The following is a 19,211-nucleotide window of genomic DNA, read 5'->3' on the forward strand; positions in this document are numbered from 1 at the left end:
GAAAAGCGCGCGAAGCTAAAGTAGCGAAACCGTCTAAATTTGACACCTTTTTATTACTACCTATATTACCTAAGTAATACAACCCTCTCTTTCAAGAAGTGAAATAATTTGAAAAGCAAGGCACCGTCCCATTCATGGCCTATCCCCCTAGGTGGGTTGCGCCAAGGTGTTGAGGAACCAACCAACCAACCAACCGTCTGTTGCGCAAATATGCCCAACGAAAGTTCCAAGACGCGTTTCGATGCTTTGTGCCCTTGCTCTGACATCACGTTGTCATCAGAATGTCACAACATAATGGATCTTCGACGCGCCAACGAGTATAACATGACAACTAAGCTAGTAAGTACAAACATGTGATTTGATGAACCTCGTCCGACTTGGATGCGTTTAATGTTGATTTTCTCAGGGACGTGATTCTCGCAAACTCTGCGAACTATTTGTACTCTCAATGTAAGTGCTCAATGTATGCTCGACTGCATTAACGCGTTCGTTTAGAAAGGTGGCGATTAGTTTGAGTGAATGGCTAACAGAAAGCGACGACCTGCCGATCAGACGACAGCATGCATACAACATGCAAACACACTGTTCGCGGCTGAGGTCGTTGGCAGCGTCCGCAGCTGCCACCTCGCATAAAGCTTCCTCTCATGCTTGATGTATTGCACAACGTCCTAGCTTGGCGTATGATTATTTTTTATATAATAACGGAGTCGGTGTTCACACAATTGTGGCTTAAGCGGCCGACTGGTTGCCCTAGACAAGTGTGATTTGGACTGTATACAGTCGTCAGCAAGTTTAACATGAATGCTTCTCCGCGTGTTCTGAAACAGTTTGACGCTTGCGCCGCGTAGCTTTTGGTTCTGCTGCCGATACTTTACCAATTAATGCCGAAATACATTCCAAGCATACCTCGCTAATACCTCGGCAACAGCGCTTCGCGGCTGGCATTAGTCAAAGTAGTCCAGGTAACGGATCTGAGCGTTCGTGATAAGCTTGCTGACGACTGTACATTGATGCTTTGGTCACAGCCGTGGTTGGTTGAAGACGCAGACAGCATGGCTGTAGTATATTCTCGTCTGCGTGTCTTTAAAAAAAACAGTGTGAGAGAGAAAAAACATTTATTTGGTCCAGAGTGAACAGTACGAGGCATTTATACATCTAAAATTCGGCTGATTCCATGTGAGAACGGGAATGCCGAGCCGCTCTGCCATGTCCGGTCCTTCACAACACAACAGCCAGGATCTAGTTGCAATAGCTGGTGTCGTTGATTGCAGCAGTCCACCAGTCTCCATGACTGCAGACCTGCAATGCAAGGCATTGCCAGAGCATGTGTTTGAATGAGCTACCACTCTGCAATCTGTTGAGTCTATGTTGAGTTCATCTCCATATGTATCATACTCGGGAAGCTCCTTCAAGGATATCAACCGGTTTGCAGCATTTCGAATTTAACTGGATAGTGGTCTGCTAAGCTCATGGTGAAGAGATGGAACACCCAGCTAGTCTCCCTGTAGTGCAAGGTAATCTCATGAAAGTAAACTAGCGGATCGCCTAACTCTGGCTGTTTTCGAACCATTACCGGGCCCCACGCTGCCGCAGCACGATTATGAATCCTCATGCTCGATTATGAGCGATCTAATAGGGGTTCAGTTCAATTGGCATTACGTCCAGACACTAGTAAGCTGAGAACTAGAGAATTTAATGAATTTCATCCTGTAAAGGCCTGCATTAAGGACCCTCATGTCATTTTTGAGATGACCTGATTGAATGCCCTGATGGCAGCTCGTGATCCAGTGTAATGAGGCAGTGTAAACAGTGGTGTGTTCATAGTCTAGTAGTGCTATAGAGATTTGTTTACTTTCCGACGCCAGAGTTCTATTATGCTTACATATTTGCAATGTTCACTTTTTGTTTACAAACTCACCACAATGGTCTACTGGTTATGGTACTTGACTGCTAACCCGCAGGTCACAGGATCGAGTCATGGCTGCAGCAGCCTCATTTTTTATAGAGGTAAAAATGCTTGAGGCCCGTGTACTTAGATTTAAGTGCATTTTAAAGAACCTCAGGTGGCCGAAATTTACAGAGCCCTCGACTACGGCCTCTCTAATAATCATATTGCGGTTTTGGAACATCAAACCCCAATAATTAATACTGTTTGTTTACAGCACACATGGACATTACTCATATACCTGAATAACAGTGTGGACAATGTATCGATCAATGTTCAGCTAGTTCCAGAACTCCGGTGGAATGGAGGGACCTTGTCATGAATACCGATGGTCTGAAGCAGGCCGAGACATTTCATATGTTACTGACAGGACTATCCACCTGAAGGTACAGTCTGATGATAAACACTTGGTATTTTGAGAAATCTGTTGGTTCTGACGAAGCAGGGGTAATTCTTGCACAAGTGGTGTCAAAAAGAATGTCTCCGAAAAACTGGTCTAATAGCGATCTAATACAAGAGTGCCTTTGAGGGAAATTCCTTTTGATACTGTGCATGCAGCCACACTCATTGCAACAGAATTGAAAGTTGGGCTAGTTGGATATGCATGGTGTAACTGTGGGTTAAGCGCACGAAGAAACACAAAGCGCTTGTTCCGTGTTCTTTTATGTTCCTTCGTGCTCTAAAACCACAGTTACACCACTATCATTGATTTAAATTCAGTGTCTCTGCAGATGTCAACTTTTAAGCAACAAACAGGATTGCTAAAGTGCTCGGCACTGACTTTTGGAATGACATACTGCTCTGGAAACCTTTCATTCACTTTCTATCACAATAGCAGCACCAAAGGCACATGGTTTTTACACAGACCTCGAGAAGTTCAGCTCAAGCTCATTTTCCCAAGCTTGGTGCTTATCTAACTGGCTGCAAACATAATTGATCATAATTCATCCTCTGGAATGTACTGAACATGATTTTACCAATTGTAACAAAGCTTCAAAAATGAGATAAAAAAGCTGATGCATACAATATCATTCACACAATCATCACTTATCTCAAGTCCGTGCACAAACTTATCGACATGGAGTTCTGCAAGTGATTTCAGATGGCTGATGTACTAACTCTGCCAACACAGGCTTCACAACGCTACAAGTTGGCTTTTCATCATAATGTGTGAACGTGTCATTTTGGGATGCAAGCCTTTCTCAATAATGTGATCTAAGAGACAAACTCGTTTCACCAAAAGTACTTAGAGAGGAGTGCACCGCTGTGAATGTTGTTGTCTGTTATTAGCTCTGTTGATCTAGAGAAGCTAAGGCAGCACTTGCTCATTAAGGAAATAGACCTGCCGTCACTCAATATAGGGTTGTAAAAATGGTACCACTATTTAATGCAAGAGGAATGCACAGACAGCAAAACATTGGCATTTTGATCAGCAATACTGATAAAGATGTTTCTGAACTGTAAGACCGCCTTGTGCAGTGGAGGGATTGTACTATGTATAGGTGTTGAGATAGAGACGAGCTTTTCCTCCTTGCATCACACTATAACTTTCCCACCATTGACACAGACAGGTGAAAGTCTGGTGGGGATCCTTCCGCTTTGTATCTACTGAAGCATGGGCACTGATTCAGAAGTCTTGAGCTAGTTTACTAAGAGACATTGCTGCAGTATGTTTGAAAGGTATCTCTCTTACAATTAAGATCTGATGGAGACTCTAGCATTGTCAGTGACCCACCTTTGTAGCTGTGTGAAAGTGGTGAAACTGAAGAAAGCGCCCCAAAAGATGACTCCTTCATCTCTTTGTGTCAGTGTTTTGCACTGCTTCGCTTGTTGGCTTAATTGGGCTGGAAGATTCTGAGAACTGCTGAAGTCTTGTCATTACATTATTGTGATACAGGCATGCCTTCACTGGCATGTATATGTTTCATGAGTTAACATTTCAACAATATTTTTCAAATGTCATATGGTAAATTTCTCATGCCAATAAAGTGATGATCTTCTGGACCTGTACTGTTTGGTATTAAAACACCGCAAAAGCTTTGAGACTTGAACTTCTTGACATTGTGTTATCAGTGCCACATTTCAACTCTGAAAACGCAAAGCATTTTGATAGGTATGTCTGCTAGTAAACGTAGTGAACTGTGTGTTTTCCTGTAGCACAATCCATAGAATGTCTGTCGAAGCCTCATTTAATCTACAGGGACAGTAAGGAGCTCTATAAAAATGTCTATTTAGCTATGTTACCCACACGCATTACGATCCACGGCCTTTATTGCCATAACATGTTATCTAATTTAGAGAATCAAACACAGTTTTTTTGTACTTCAAAAGAAGACCCTTGTTTACTTTTGAAATATCACTATTTCGATGGCGTGAGGACATACACATAATTGGTTTTAAGAAGCTTTTTATAGTCTTCTATAAGTAGGGCTACTTTCTCCTTTTTGAGGGAAGTGATGTTTAATGCAATTTTTTTTTCAATTCATGTTGATCTAGCTGAAACAAGCCATCCCTATGCTCTGCCTAGTTGCTTTGCGGCACCTAACGTAAAATAGTTCACAGTGAAAACAAGCGTCGGCACTTCTCGTGTATGAAATATTCGCGACATAAAAACAATCGTAGCTTTTCTGAACAGTCTCGGTGGTCTGCTGAGACAGACATCAGCATGAGGTTCAAGGTGCAAGGAGGCACGTGCAGAGCAGCCAAAAGTTTCCAGATGGTGCTCTCGTACAAAGTATCAGCGCCCATCTCATAGCGCGAGATATATCGTGCAGGCCGCCCTCAACACCGAGTAATGACGAACAAAACACGCGCATATTTATGAGCCAAGCCTAAATGACATTGTTGCATGCCATGCATGGCCCCCTGTATATTTTACGAGCGCAATTTACATTTTGCCAACGCAAACCCTACATTCTTGCACAGGGGGTCCCACATTTCTTGTCCCTACTGCAGTAGGGACATTTCTTGTCCCTACTGCAGAGGGGTCAGAGACGTACCCTCCTAATATGCTAAAGAAAAAGGAAGTGCGTTTAGCTGATGCATGCACATGTGGCTCGACATTCACGGTGTGGGTTTCTTACCTTTATACGAGTCAAACGTGAAGTTCTGTACTTCTTCTTTAAATCGATGTTCGTGAACATGGTGCTGCCGAAGATCTAGAAGCTTCAAAAAAAACTTTGGACACAAGTCGCACGCGATAGTCCTTCCTTCACCGCACTCCTTTGTTTTTGCTGTTGCCAAGGCCTCTTCTCCGTGGACATTTTTTTATGTGCCTTTTTAAATTGCTTGCAGTTGAAAAAGCCTTGTCGCAGAAAGTGCAGATCTTGTCAAGTCTCGTGGAGGTGCTAGCGCGCGCCCCGGCGCTTTCACTGCCGTCCATCGAGAGCGTTCGACAGAAAACAACTCGGGAGATGGGAACGCGAAGCTCACTTGTTGCGAGATCGGCAGGAACTGTAGGTAAACTGGGAAAACTTGGCATCGCCTCATAGGGAATAATCGAGCTCATGATTTCTCGTGGTTGACGCTGCACCGTCCCTAGAATTCCCCAGAAAGCGATGTTGTACGGAGCGTTGACGTGTGCATCAAAGTAGTCAATGTGAGCGAGAATCACCCTCCTGGAGTTATTGCTTCGCGGCGAGGGCTCAGTGGAGACATCTTCGTCTGGTTTCACGATATGTCCGTCATGTAGCAAAATGCTTGTCTTGTAATTATTCTAAATAAACATCAAGTTTCCTTCTACTGAAGGAAATTCAGTATCTTCAAGCTGCCTCGACCCCATCTTTACGAATCTCCTGTGCCAGAACAACAGACACAACACTTCAACAACCTCTAGAACCGCTGATATATCTCTACAGAGTTTAATGCCGTTTCGTAATCTGTCATATAGGGGGTTCTTTTTTTATTTGGCATTTTTATCAACTCTTTGATTACTCGCGTAACTATGATCTACGGTAAAACACTATGCACAATTCAGATTATCTTTCTGAATATTTCGTACAAATTCTGAAAGGAGGTCGATCGGTCTGTATAGTTTGTGGAAGAATGGTGAAACAGATCACGTTGTGCATTAATGAAGTCAATTCGTATATTCGCATGATAGGAAGTTATCGGGAGAAGAGGAAGGGTGTGAGGACAGTTGTTACGTCACTCGCATGACGATAGAAGTGATGGTCTTTAGCGAACTATGCTTTATAAGAAACCATCCAAAAGCACGAAAACAGCGAAGGAACCAGACAGGACAAGTGCTGGACTGACAACTAAATATTTAATAAAGAAATCCCCCACACCCATGAACCATCAGCACATGCATAAATGGGCTACCTGAGCCTAGTATATGTGTTGCACATTTAATAATACAAACCAAGAATTAAGCATGTCAAGGTGTCGCAAACAGCGCATTTACACAAAGCCAAAATATCAACGCAACGTGCGCTCGTTGACTAAAAGCTGGGGGGCTCGCATCACATATGTCACATTGCCTTTTTATTATATTGATACGCTTTGCAACTTTCATAGTAATTGTTATTTCTCAATTTCTCTTTTTTGACACCCTGATTTGAAATCAGGGGCGCGCAGCTACAGCCTTTGCAGCGCAGACGTACGTGAGTTTCAAAATTTCCTTGTCATGCGGCTGTGTCTACAAAGGTTAGAAGAGCCGATCAGCTTCAATGACAGACTGCGTGAACACCGCATTATACTCCCTACAAGTACTTGTGGAAACTCACCTCTGCACTGCAATGGCTCTACATTCCTGATTTCAAATCAATAAGTGTGAAACACTTATTGATTTGTTGAGTCGTTGGCAAAGGAATAAAAAATAAGCATGAATGTAAAGTATTTAAAACCTTCAAAATAAAACAAAACATTGCAAAGCGTCATGTGTAAATCATCCATCAGTTTTCCTTACAAATAGAGAATTTGCGTTGCTACATAGTTATTGCACAGTAGCGTCGATACTCCTGCGTTTCATGATAATGTGCTATTTGTTACACCTTAACACTTGTGCACTGTTAGGTGTGCAACTGTGAAATCACTCAGATAGCCCATTTATGCATGCATTGCTGGGTTCTGTGTGAGGGGGCTTTCTGCAATAAACATTGTGTTCGAAGTCCAGCGCTTGTTCTCTGTGGTTGTTCTCCTTTGCTGTATTCGTGTCTTTCGTTGGATTCCTCTTCTGAATACCATGAAGGAACTCGCACAGCAAGCTGCCTTAGTGGTGTACTGTTTCAAACACTGTTCTGAAAAATCGGCATCTAGATCTAGTTTGTTGAATTTAGTCGAAGATAGAAAACGGGCAAAGTAAGGCGCAGATTACTCGGTTTGATTGTCTGGCGAGTGCATGACAAAGCGGAGGAAATACAAGACATTACGTACTTAGCATTTTATCCGCATGCTGCATTCATGTTCTGTGCAGTACTTTACACGTAGTTGATGATGATCCTAATCTCGCCCAATGGTCGACCTTGCTGAACCTGCCAACTGGATCAATCGTTTGATAGAGCATACTTCATCTGTTGTGTTGATCGTCTCTTTCTCTGGCTGTGTTACAATTCCTTAATGGATTATTTCAAAATATGCATGTCACAAACAGCTGGCTCCTGCGTGTTTATAAGCAACTATAAGGAACTGCTTTCATACGCATTCAGTTCAGTTCACTTTATTACCCTAATGGTCCCCCTTTTCTTGGATGGGCATTACATAAGGGGCCTTCTACATTAACTAGCACCGATCTTCTCCTTTGAACTGTAAATGTTCCTTCACTCGCTTTCACAGTCGTATTGATTGTTATTTCAGTACCAACTTTCCACACCTTTATTCATACATATTGTGTGGAAGGGAGTACGTAGACTCGATCGTCATCCAGAATATGTTGGCATATAGTACTCTCGAAACACCGTCGTCGGCACTGTCACCGACCTGTATTCGCTTAATCAAAGTGAGCTTGAAAATAGCTTAAAATTACCGTTTATTTTGAGTCCAACACAACCTTCCTACATTATTAGCAGTACTGAACAAGTTTTACAGTGAAAGTTGTTATTAGATCACAACTTGGGTCACGTGAGTACAGTTGTCCGTTGCTACCGCTGTCCGTAACCACATCGCACGAAATTAGAAAGCACCAATGACACAATGGGGCTAGAACCTGAGTCCGCTGGGTGCCTTCCCAGTATTTTACCACTGAGCCACACCGGTGCTTGGGACTTGTTGGCAAAATTGTCTTAGGCACGGTTGATGTCGGGAAAGCAATCGCGTTAATACAACTTATAAATCGTTTTAAAACAGCGAAAGAACAACCAGTCGTCGCACAATGCAAATAGCGTAATGAGTTGGTCATCCAATGCTCCAACCTACTACAAAAGATTGTTCTTGTTCAGCTATGATGATGATGACGATGATGATGGTCCTTGTTATTCTGGTGCACACCCACAAAGAGGGATCGGCCAAGAACTGGGCGGCAGGATCTTTAAGTAAAAGGCTTATGGTTTTACAAACACAAAGTAATTTTGGACTGAAAAAAATATATATATATAGAAAGAAAAGCCAAGAGTTGAAAAAGGAGTATATTTGAGCAGGGATCGCTGCAGGCTATCAGATGTGATTTGAGACAGAGGTAATGGTGGGTCTAAAACAAATGATATATATATAAAAAGGCACTTCAACATGGCAATCGCTTTGTTTTAATTATGTAGTCAAATATGTACTGCAAAGCAGACGTCCCTGTGGCTATAACCAAATTTAATGCGGCCAAACGATAAAATTACTGCCACATTCAATTCTAATCCTAATTTTTCAAGTGGAGTAACCAGGTATCTTTTCCGCTGATGAGAATATCGGCGACAGAATAAAAAAGAATGATCTATTGTTTCCATTTCTTTGCAAACCTGACATAAAGGTGACGCCTTTAGACCAACTTTATGCAAATAATAATTTGGTTGCGAAATTCTACAACACAATCTGGTATATAAGTAACTTCCCATTGTCGTATTGCACACCACTGTCTATTCCAGCAGCATCTTAGATGTGCAAAATATCGAAATTTATCCAATAAGTAGGAGTTGAATTCATGCAAACAGAGGTTTCTGAATCTTATTACTATCGCATGAGCCGTATCAGGCAAAATCGGGATATGGGGACCGCTAAGAGATACTGTGGCTAGTGCATCCGCCATCTCATTGAGATATATGCCACGATGGCCTGGTACCCATAACAGCTGCAGTTTTTGCAAGTTAGTCGGTATGAGTTGTCGAAACATGTGCATATTATAAGTGTTAAGTTGGCTCCCGAAGACAGAGGAGCAAATACCGAAAAAGAATATGTAATTACGACTGCTTCTGATTTGCCCAAAAGAAGTTTCCGTTGTGCCAGTACAATAGCAAATAATTCTGCTATAAATATTGATGAATGTGGAAGTCTACCGAAAAGGACCAGTCAAGGGAACGTGAGAAGATTACTGCCCCAGCCTTTTCATTTGATACGGATGCATCAGTCATAATTATGTTGTTCATGTTCACGTGTGCCAAGTAATCCTGAAGCCGATCATTTAAATATTAAAATGGCATTTGCTTCGCGTTAGGGGGCTAAATATTCTCAGATTCTATCTGAAGATCTAAAAGTTGCTTGTTGAGAAAATATGTTTGATTTTGACGTTCAGTGGTTCTAGCAACGCTTGAACAAACATGATCTGTGGGTAGTAAAATTGCGACCACCGAGTTTCAAAAAAAATAAGCTTGGCTCTTCAATAAAAACATAGAACGATTCTCTCTGGGGCAAAGTGTATAGTTTTAAAAATGTTTGGATATTAAGTATTTTGAACCTATTCAACAATGAAGGCAGACGCGCTTTTATGTATAGCACATTGTTCGCAACAAACTTGGGCAGTCCAAGGCACAATCGTAAAGCTTCCCTTTCTAATAGTATTAGCGGTCTCATTTTATATGTGGCACTGCCCGAAAATAAGACACAGCCGAATTCCATGATAGGACGAATGTACATTTTATAGACCATCACCAGTGTATTTCTTCGCAACCCCCTTTTTATGTTGCTGAGCTTGTGTAACCACCCCATGGCTCGTGTTGCTTTGGACCCAATGTGATCGATGTGACTTTTCCAATTTAACGAGCTGTTATATACAATGCCTAAGTATTTGAGTGAATCGACCTGGGGAATGAGCTCTGTGCCATACATCAAGGAGATGTTGACAGGATCCATGAACGAGAACGCTAGAAACGCACTTTTGTTTATGTTTAAAGACATTCGAATTTTTTCAAGCCATTCCTCTATCATATTTAGGTAATTCTGTAATGTCTGATAAAGTAATTGCAGATCACTGTTTGTCGCAAAGAAAGCAATGTCATCTGCATACACATATAAATGAATATCGCTATGTGTTGGAAGCGAACTGAGGAAGATGTTAAACAACAACGGTGAGAGCACTGCCCCCTGTGGTACGCCACGGTATTGCCGATATCTGTTAGAAAAAGTGCTTTTCGGTTGTTTGACTTTGAAAGATAGCTGGATTTATTAGTGTCATAGTCATCTTTTGCTTTTTGTATTGTACATTTAAAATCTGCTGCCACGTATTTATAGTCACACCAGTTTTTTGGGCATTGGTTGTAAATAAGTTGCTTCCATGCCGCTTTTCGTTTTCTATACCCCCTCATACAATCAGCGTTCCACCATGGGCTAAACGATCCTCCTGTGCCTGAGGTTATTGTAAAAGTTGACTTTTTTATTGCTCTTTTCAATACCGCACGCAGACTCATAGCCCGAATGTCTTCCTGCATGTCCTTGGAAAGAATCAAAAGTAGACTTTAAGTCTTTTTGTAAACGCTCATGATTTACAAACAAGCCAATTTTATCAATTAAAAATATCCTGGGAAAGTTGAAATCAAAGCTAATAGGAAGGTGGTCACTGTTTGTTGCGCAATCTAAAGTTTTCCATGACGAAATGCTTAGTGAGGAGCTGGAGAAGGTCAGATCTATAGCTGACTTTGATTGTCTCCTAACAAACGTGACAGTGGGGAAATTTACACAAGATAATTGATCATCAACAGTCCATTCCCACAAGCGCCTTCCACTTACATCAATCTTGAGACCACAAGACACGTGGTGTGAATTGAAGTCACCAGTTAATATTACATCCTTCCTGCAGGAAGCTAACATCGCATCTAAGCATCATGTGTCCTGCAGTCCTGCCGGAAAGTATGCGTTAACAAAAGAAAAAGGGGAACAGCCTGGCAGAGTGATGTCTAATATCATAACTTCATAGTTAGTATCCATGCACAGGTAGTTAAATCTTAGCTCTATGACTAAATTTAGTTGATATAAAAACAGCAAGTCCACCACCGCTGCTAGGTCTGTCTAAACGAAATCAGCGATAATTTTTTGGGTAACATTTTTGTCCATTTGTAAGCCAGGTTTCTTGTAAAGTGATAATATCTGGGAAATTTGCAAAGAAATATACGATAAATCTGTGTTAGCTGACCCTATTTATCGACAATTCTACTGTAATACTTTTAGGGAGCCTATTTTGACACTATAAACCCGTCGCAGAGACTGCTTGATCCAAAAGATCTTTCTTCAAAAAGTCTTTTTTGGAGAGGTTCTCAAAAAAGTCTTTCTTTGACAGGTATTTTTTAGATTTTGTTTTCTGTGAAGACTTTTTCGGTAGGGGAGATCTGGCACGCTTCAAGGAATTTTGAGATTCCGCATCCATATTTGTGAATTCATCGGAGTCATCTGATATAGGTTCTGGATCTGTCCGCAGTATCTTATTGGAGTATCCTGCTTGAGGAGATGCGCATTGTGTAGGAAATATCGGGTTTTCTGTCCCTGCACACCTTGAAACTTCCAAATCTTGGAAAGTTTGATTTTTCATAGACACTGAAGCAAGGATTTGGGTCAACTGAGATGTTAACAATTCAGCCACGACTCCAATAATATTGCTGGAAAGAAGCTCTGCTCCATTGCCTGTTTCGTTGCATTCTCTATGGTCTCTGCTATAGATTTTGCTAATGATGCATTCGCAGAAGCGGTATGTCATGCTGTTACGCTTGCGTAGCCTTTTGAGCGTTCTTGAAATTCCTTGAGCTTTCGAGCGTTCTTGAAATTCCCTGAGCTTCCCTTCGGGAGCGACACCTGCGTTCCACAATTTCCAGTAGCCTAGCTTCTCGCTCTATCGCCTCGCAATCTAAAGGGTCTGCAGGATGCGCTTCATGACATAAACAGCACTTCGCTTCCGCCGAATTGCACTTACGGCTGTCATGATTTTCTCCACATATTCGACATCTGGCAGTTGATCTGCACACTTTTGCGTTGGGGCCATATCTCCAACAATTCGAGCACTGCAGTGGCTTAGAGGATAGAGGCTCTACCCTATAGATAAGAGGCCAAGCAATAATTTCAGATGGCCTTATCATTCCCGCAAAGGTTACTATCACCGATTCGGTAGGTGATTTTTTTTTGTCAACCAGGCCTGTATTACTGACACTGCACCTGCTACCGAAAATAAATCCATAATTTCTGCAGGGGTCAGGCTCGTATCTACACCACGGACTATGCTTTCGAACATGCAAGATGTGCTGGAATAAACGGGCTCACTGGCTGCGCTGCAAATTCGGAACAATTGAGAAGCTCTTGGACACACTCCTGATCGGCAGGGCAGCAGAAAATACCATCATGCCCGAAATGCTGAATCTCGGTGATCTTTTCAGAGTGTGATGTGGCTTTCCGAAGCTCCATTTGAATCACCTTCGGATTCTTCATAGGTATCGTACCTCCATTGGTCGGTACCAGAGCCACGGGGACGTTGGTGACCCCACTGCAAAGAACAGAATCAATTGGCCAATTTTCGGCCCGTATAGATGCTAGCTAAGGGGAAGGTCCTTGACCAGGTGAAGAAACCGACATCGAGATAGCCTGAGTCGCTTGAACTCAGAAAATAAAATGGCACAAACCACAAACCAAAGTGCCAAAATAGCACTAAAAACCACAAAGAATCAAACGTTAAACTCAAGTGCAATCCTGCCGCCCGTTGTTACAGCCGTTTCAACAGCTTCCAACAGGACCGGAAGACAACCGTGACGCTGAAGCTTTGCTTTGCTTTGCTATCGTAGATACATGGCACATAGCCATCTTGGGGGATTGGCCAAGAATGCAACGTAGAGACTGGTAAATGTTATTTTAGATAAGCTATGAAATTTAAAACCAAAAATAAAGAAACGAAATGGCAAATATATGAAAAATATTAAATTTAACTACAAGTAATATGCTTTTGAGCTTGTATTCCAGACTGCCGCAATAACCTGATGGGAATAATTTTGAAAACTTAAGTTTTAACCTAACGAAATGACGAATAATTTTAAATACCAGGTTAAAACGGTACTCGTTGAGTATTTATAATGAAATTACACACGGCATCAAAGGCATCCTTCTGGTAGTATCCCAAGCCCGAGGCACCGAAGCTTAAAATATTTTCTCCGATAACGTCAAGCCTATTTTTGTAAAAGGAGCAATTAGAAATCGAGTTCTGATACGAAAATATCTTGCACATGTCGAAAAGTAATGTGCGATATTTTCCAGTTCTCCGCAGAATTGGCAGACGGGTGATATCGTCAGACCAGCCTGTACCGATAAAAGTTTAATGGGGGGACATGACATCGAAATCTGGGGATCATCACTTCTGATTGTCGAGAATGGCTGCACTGTGATTTCCATGGATATTTTAGGTAATTATATTCCATCCACGTGGTTATTGCTTCCATCCTATCTGTGTGGATAGCTGATCTTCTAAACCTGATTGCGGTGAAGTATTCAACCACCGGGAGAACCTGAATTATTGGGAGATCTAGTTATGAGCGGGCTAAGGCGTCGGCCATTTCATTTAATGTTAACCCACAGTGACCTGGTACCCATACTAATTTTATGTACTTCAGCTGTGACGGAACTAAGGATCGTAGCGTCGTAATGGCACGAGAGGTATGAGAAGTTGTAAGAGCTGTGCATACCGAGAGCGAATCAGTAATTACTATTGCTCTGTTCTCATTCCACGCAAGTTTTCGCAGTGCCATGATGACTATCATTAACTCCGCCTCAAAAACAGGAGTGAAATCGGGTAGCCTCGCAGCAAATGACCAGCCAAGTGATTGGGAGACTATTCCTACGCCTGCCCTTTCCTTATTGACCGAAGCATCTGTGGCTATTACGTTACATGTCTGTGTACGCCTTAGGAAATCTGCTAGCCTGTTCTCTAAGAATTTGCGGGATTTAAATTTAGATTCTGGAGGAAAGATCTCATCATATTCTATGTTAAGAATATGGCTTGAGATATCAGATGCAATTACGTCACTAATGTTGACATTTATACTTGTCAGTTTCTTTTGTACATAGATTATCTGCGGTGTATGAAAACGAGGCCAATGAGCGAGAAAGAACAAATCTGGGTCACTGGTGAAAACGTATTCAGGTATTCTCACTGGTAAGCTGTAATATTTTAGAAATATCTGTACCGCTAACAAGCGGAATTGACAGAGCAATGTAGGAAGACCCGCTTCCTAATAAATAACATTGATTGCTGTAAACCTAGGGAGCCCCATACACAAGCGCAGAGCTTCCCGCTTCAAGAGAACCAACAGCTTAGTTTTGTACGCAGGTCCTCCTGAAAACAAGACACATCCGAATTCTAATATTGGGCGCATATACATTTTGTATATCATTAACATGGTGTTTCTACGTACGCCAAATTTGCGATTACTCATTCTTCGCAGTGAGCCTAAAGCCCGTTGAGCCTTAGCCGCAATGTACTCTATATGTGGACTCCAGTTAAGTTTTTCATTGTACAAAACACCCAAATATTCAAGGGAGTCTACTTACGGAATGGGTCCCTGATTATATACAATGCCGATTGAAATAGAATCGGCTATGGGAAATGCCAAGAGAGCGCTCTTTCTTACATTTAAAGCCATTGAAATTGACTGCACCCATCTTTCTAGCATGTTCAAGTATATTTGTAATTTTTGCTGTAGAGCATAAATATCATTGTCAGCAGAAAAGAAGGCTATATCATCAGCATACACATAGACATAGATATCCTGGCAGTTCGGTATGGAACTCATCCATATAATAAATAGAAGAGGTGAAAGAAGTGCTCCTTGGGGAACTCCACGGTTCTGTTTGTATCTAGATGACGAGCATCCATCCTTGACTCAATAAAATTCCCGTGAGGTCAAAAACTCTGCTAACCACACCGTCATGTACTGTGGGAAGTTTAAAGTCATTAGTGTATTCAGGAAAATCGAATGTTCAACACTATCATAGGTTTTTGCAATGTCAAAAGTCACTAGTGCCGCGTATTGTCTTCCTTTTTTTTAGCAAGCTGTATTCGGCTCTCTAAGTCCGCATGGGCACACCAGATTGAACAATCGGATCTAAAGCCAATTTGTTGAGGTTTTAGTATTGACTTGCCTTCTATCCAACTAGTGATACTGCCATGCAGAACCCACTCTATGAGTTTGACCATGTCAGAAGTTAAGGATATAGTTCTTATATTTTCTATGTTGAATCCTGATGCCTGTTTCTCATTTTTTTCCTAGTTTTTCATAGTTTATCATTTACAACAGAAATGCTTACATCAAGAAAAAAAGCGTTATGTGGAATAGGTGTGAGAAAATGATATTGATGGATGGGCATCATTAAAGTCAGATATGAAGGAAAGCAACTCCTGTTCACCATGCAGCCAAATAAGGAAAAATGTCATCGATATAACATTTATAATAAAAATGTTTCTGTGCGCGGGTTCGCAAAAATTCACTTTCAAGCTGGCCCATGAATATATTGGCGTAGTTGGGTCCGATACGCGTACCCATTGACGTGCCGCTAGCTTGGACATGGTGTTGCCCTTCAAATTGAAAGTTATTTAGCTCTAAAATGAGCCTGAGCAAAACTGCTAATGTGTTGCTGTCGATAAATTTACCCGGTGTTGCTGCTTCTTAGGACGTGGCAACTGCCGCTATTCTGTCTGCATGCGGAATGTTGGTGTGTAAAGACACTACGTCTAGCGTAACAAAAAAGAACCCTGAGGAATAATCAGATCAATTATACCAGAAACAAAGTCAGTAGTGTCCCTTACGTAAGACGGAAGTTATGCTGGGATACTACTGATCACATAATCGACATAGCTGGACAATTTTTCTGTGACAGTACCTATAGAAGGGCCTTTTAGACTGCGTTTTTAACAACCATAAATCTCATGCTAACACCTTGCCCCACTTGCTCATTTCAAGACACGTGCACCTCCCCGACCACTCTTTTGAAAACATACAGGTCACATTACTCGAATCAGGTTTCCGCACAAATTATGATAGAGAAGCCTGTGAATCATTCCTCATCTATAAGTTCGATGCCGTCGCGTCTGTTCTAAATGAAAACGTAGAAAAGCTTAGTTGCCTATCTGTATAGCCTGTATCACCCTGTCCACCTGTTCTCTACCTTGCTCAGCAAGTCGCGTTACATTGTCTGTATCGGTTGATTAAGTAGCAGCTTTGTAACGTCTTTTATATAGCTCTTTGTTATTTTTTATTATTTTATTATTTTTTCTTCTTTTTTCACCTTGCTATTACTACTCTTCATGTCATGCGCTTTATCTTTTATCTGTTTTATCTTTAATTTGTAAACAACGTGCTCGCGTATGGAAACGATATCTTTTTACTCGTGTATCAGGTGCCCTTCATATTGTGTGATTCACATTTATATATGCCCATATATCGCCTTTCATGTCAGTTCTTATATTTTTATCTTATTGATATGCATATGTATATAAACAGCACTCATGCCATAAACTGTATTTTGATGAAGGCCGGACTCGCAGCCGAAACGTCAATAAAATGCGTCTTCCTCACTGCGGATATATAAATATATATATATAATGAGATCTAACAGACAATAATGTCAAGGAATGTATAGGGGAAGTTATTAGACCCAGTGTTCTAATAACTTCACATAGCATCGAACGCGTTATTCGGAGGTCGTAGGTGCGATTCCTGCTCACGGCAAGTTATTTTTTCACCCACTTTTCTTTCTTCTTATTTACTTTACATTGGTTTTAATAACTTCCCGTATTCATTCCTTGGCATTATTGTCTGTTAGATCTCAATATATTGTGTCAAAACAAGGAAAATCGAGCCCTTAGGTATACACTTCTTTCACAGACACACACGCACACACACGCACGCACGCGCGATTCAAAAAAGAAATTCTGCGGGTCCGGTGCAAATATAATTGGGAATAAAGAAGCACACTTCCGAAAATTTGATAGTTGTTTACTCTACGTTTCGGCCAAGGCACGGCCTTCATTGGGATCATCCTGACGTAGGCCGTGCCTGGAGCATCCTGACGAAGGCCGTGCCACGGCCGAAATGTAGAGTAAACAACTATCAAATTTTTGGAAGTGTGCTCCTTTATTCCTAATTATATATATATATATATATGTATATATAGTGAGCATTTGTTATGCGCTTTTTCTCATATATGCATTATCATAATCATCATCATCCGTCTGGGTCTCTATCCTCATCTTCATTGGGTGTCACCACAATCATCATCGTATGTGTGCACGCTCTGTCTCCGACTGCCCGTTCGCTGCTGAGCCCTTGGGCTGAATAAACGCTGTCTCAACCCAGATGTCATACCTAGTGGAGGTGGATTTTCCGTCCTCGGTCCTCTCCCACCTCGCTCGACTCCCTGGAGCTTCGTTCAGGTCACTGTCCGGTAGCATGTCACATAACGAGCCTGCCGGCGCTGCTGCCATCTCTCTCCCGCCGTCTTCTGCAGCGACTCCTGTTTACGTACACAGCCACCAGCGTGATCCCCCTCTCTTCGCCGGTCTTCGCAGGGAAGACGTGGAGGACTGGCTCGATGAGTACAGCCGTGTGAGTGATGCTAATCGCTGGGACGATAGCACCAAGCTTCATCACGTCTCTTTCTACTTGACCAGTGTGGCGAAGACATGGTATTTCAACCACGTCATTGACTCACCCGACTAGGCGACCTTCCAGCACCACCTGCGACATGTTTTTGGGACACCAGCCATTCGTTCTGCCGTCGCGAAGACGACCCTCGATACTCGCCGACAACATCCCGGCGAATCTTACACTTCCTACATTAAGGACCTCCTTTCACTGTGCCGGCGTGCCAATTCATCTATGCCGGAATCGCACAAAGTACGCCACATCTTGAAATGCATTAGACCTGTTGCTTTTAATGGCCTCGCTTTGCAAAATCCAGCTACCATCGCTGATATCGTCGCGACATGCCAGCACCTTGATTTGCATAGACTCCGTTCGTCTCCAACCGGACATTCGCGACCAACGCTCCACGTCTCATGGGCATCTGTGTAACCTCATCTGGGACATTATACGCGAAGAATTGTGGTCTATGGGCTTCACACCTCCTTCACCGCGTTCAACACAGTCTTCGGGAGTTCCTTTGCGTGACCTCATTAGGGATGAACTTACATCCTGGACTGGCCCTGATCTCATACAGCCACCTGTTTCTCGCCCCATATCAACCTATTCTCAAGTCGCTGCCGCGCCTCCGAGTAACATACATGTGACATAGCCGCAACCATCCTACGCGCCGGTTGCTGCCGCTCCCCGGTCAACTACTGTTCGATGCCACCTGACCCTTCATCGGCCCACCTGACCGCGCTATCTCCAGGTGCCCCTAACGCCTTCTACTCCCCACCCTGGCGCTCGTCCCACACTGTCTGCTATTACTGCGGATATCGCGGCCTCATGTCTCGTTTCTGCCGAAAGCGCCAGCAAGATAAGCATCGGGGTTACGACATGCATGAACGAGATTGGTCCACTGAGACCTCTTATCAAGTTCAGCGTTATTTGTCTCCTCCGCACCGGTCTCCATCTCCACCGGCATCGAATGCACCGCGGAACAGCCGAAACACGAGATGCCGCTCACCTTCGCCTTTCCGCCGTTCCTCCTCTCCACTTCAGCCCGCCTCATTCTCCTCTAATAGTCATTCGGAAAACTAAATGATGCAGTTTGTGGAAGAGAAACTGCATTCGATATAGAACTGAAATTCCTCCATCAGGCCCGTGTAACATGGTTTCTGTGGAAATGGAAGGAGTGCGTGTCGATGCTCTGGTGGACACGGGTGCATTTTCTGTTATGCGTACTGTAGGCATTCATTAAGCACATCTACTATCTTTACACATATTCATCATCATGAGTGGTCATCATCTTCTTCTGCTGT

General features: G+C 42.5%; 1 long non-coding RNA gene across 1 annotated transcript; it reads right to left on the reverse strand.

Moving 5' to 3' along the window:
- Positions 1-1,098: 1,098 nt before the first annotated feature.
- Positions 1,099-5,381, reverse strand: LOC119177398 (uncharacterized). Its single transcript, XR_012887863.1, has 2 exons — positions 5,029-5,381; positions 1,099-1,299 (listed from the first exon to the last, which is right to left on the reverse strand). It is a non-coding gene; the product is annotated as an uncharacterized LOC119177398 (long non-coding RNA).
- Between the last annotated feature and the right edge of the window lie 13,830 nt (positions 5,382-19,211).

Source organism: Rhipicephalus microplus, chromosome X (assembly GCF_043290135.1).
Source record: "Rhipicephalus microplus isolate Deutch F79 chromosome X, USDA_Rmic, whole genome shotgun sequence".
NCBI classification, from domain to species: domain Eukaryota; kingdom Metazoa; phylum Arthropoda; class Arachnida; order Ixodida; family Ixodidae; genus Rhipicephalus; species Rhipicephalus microplus.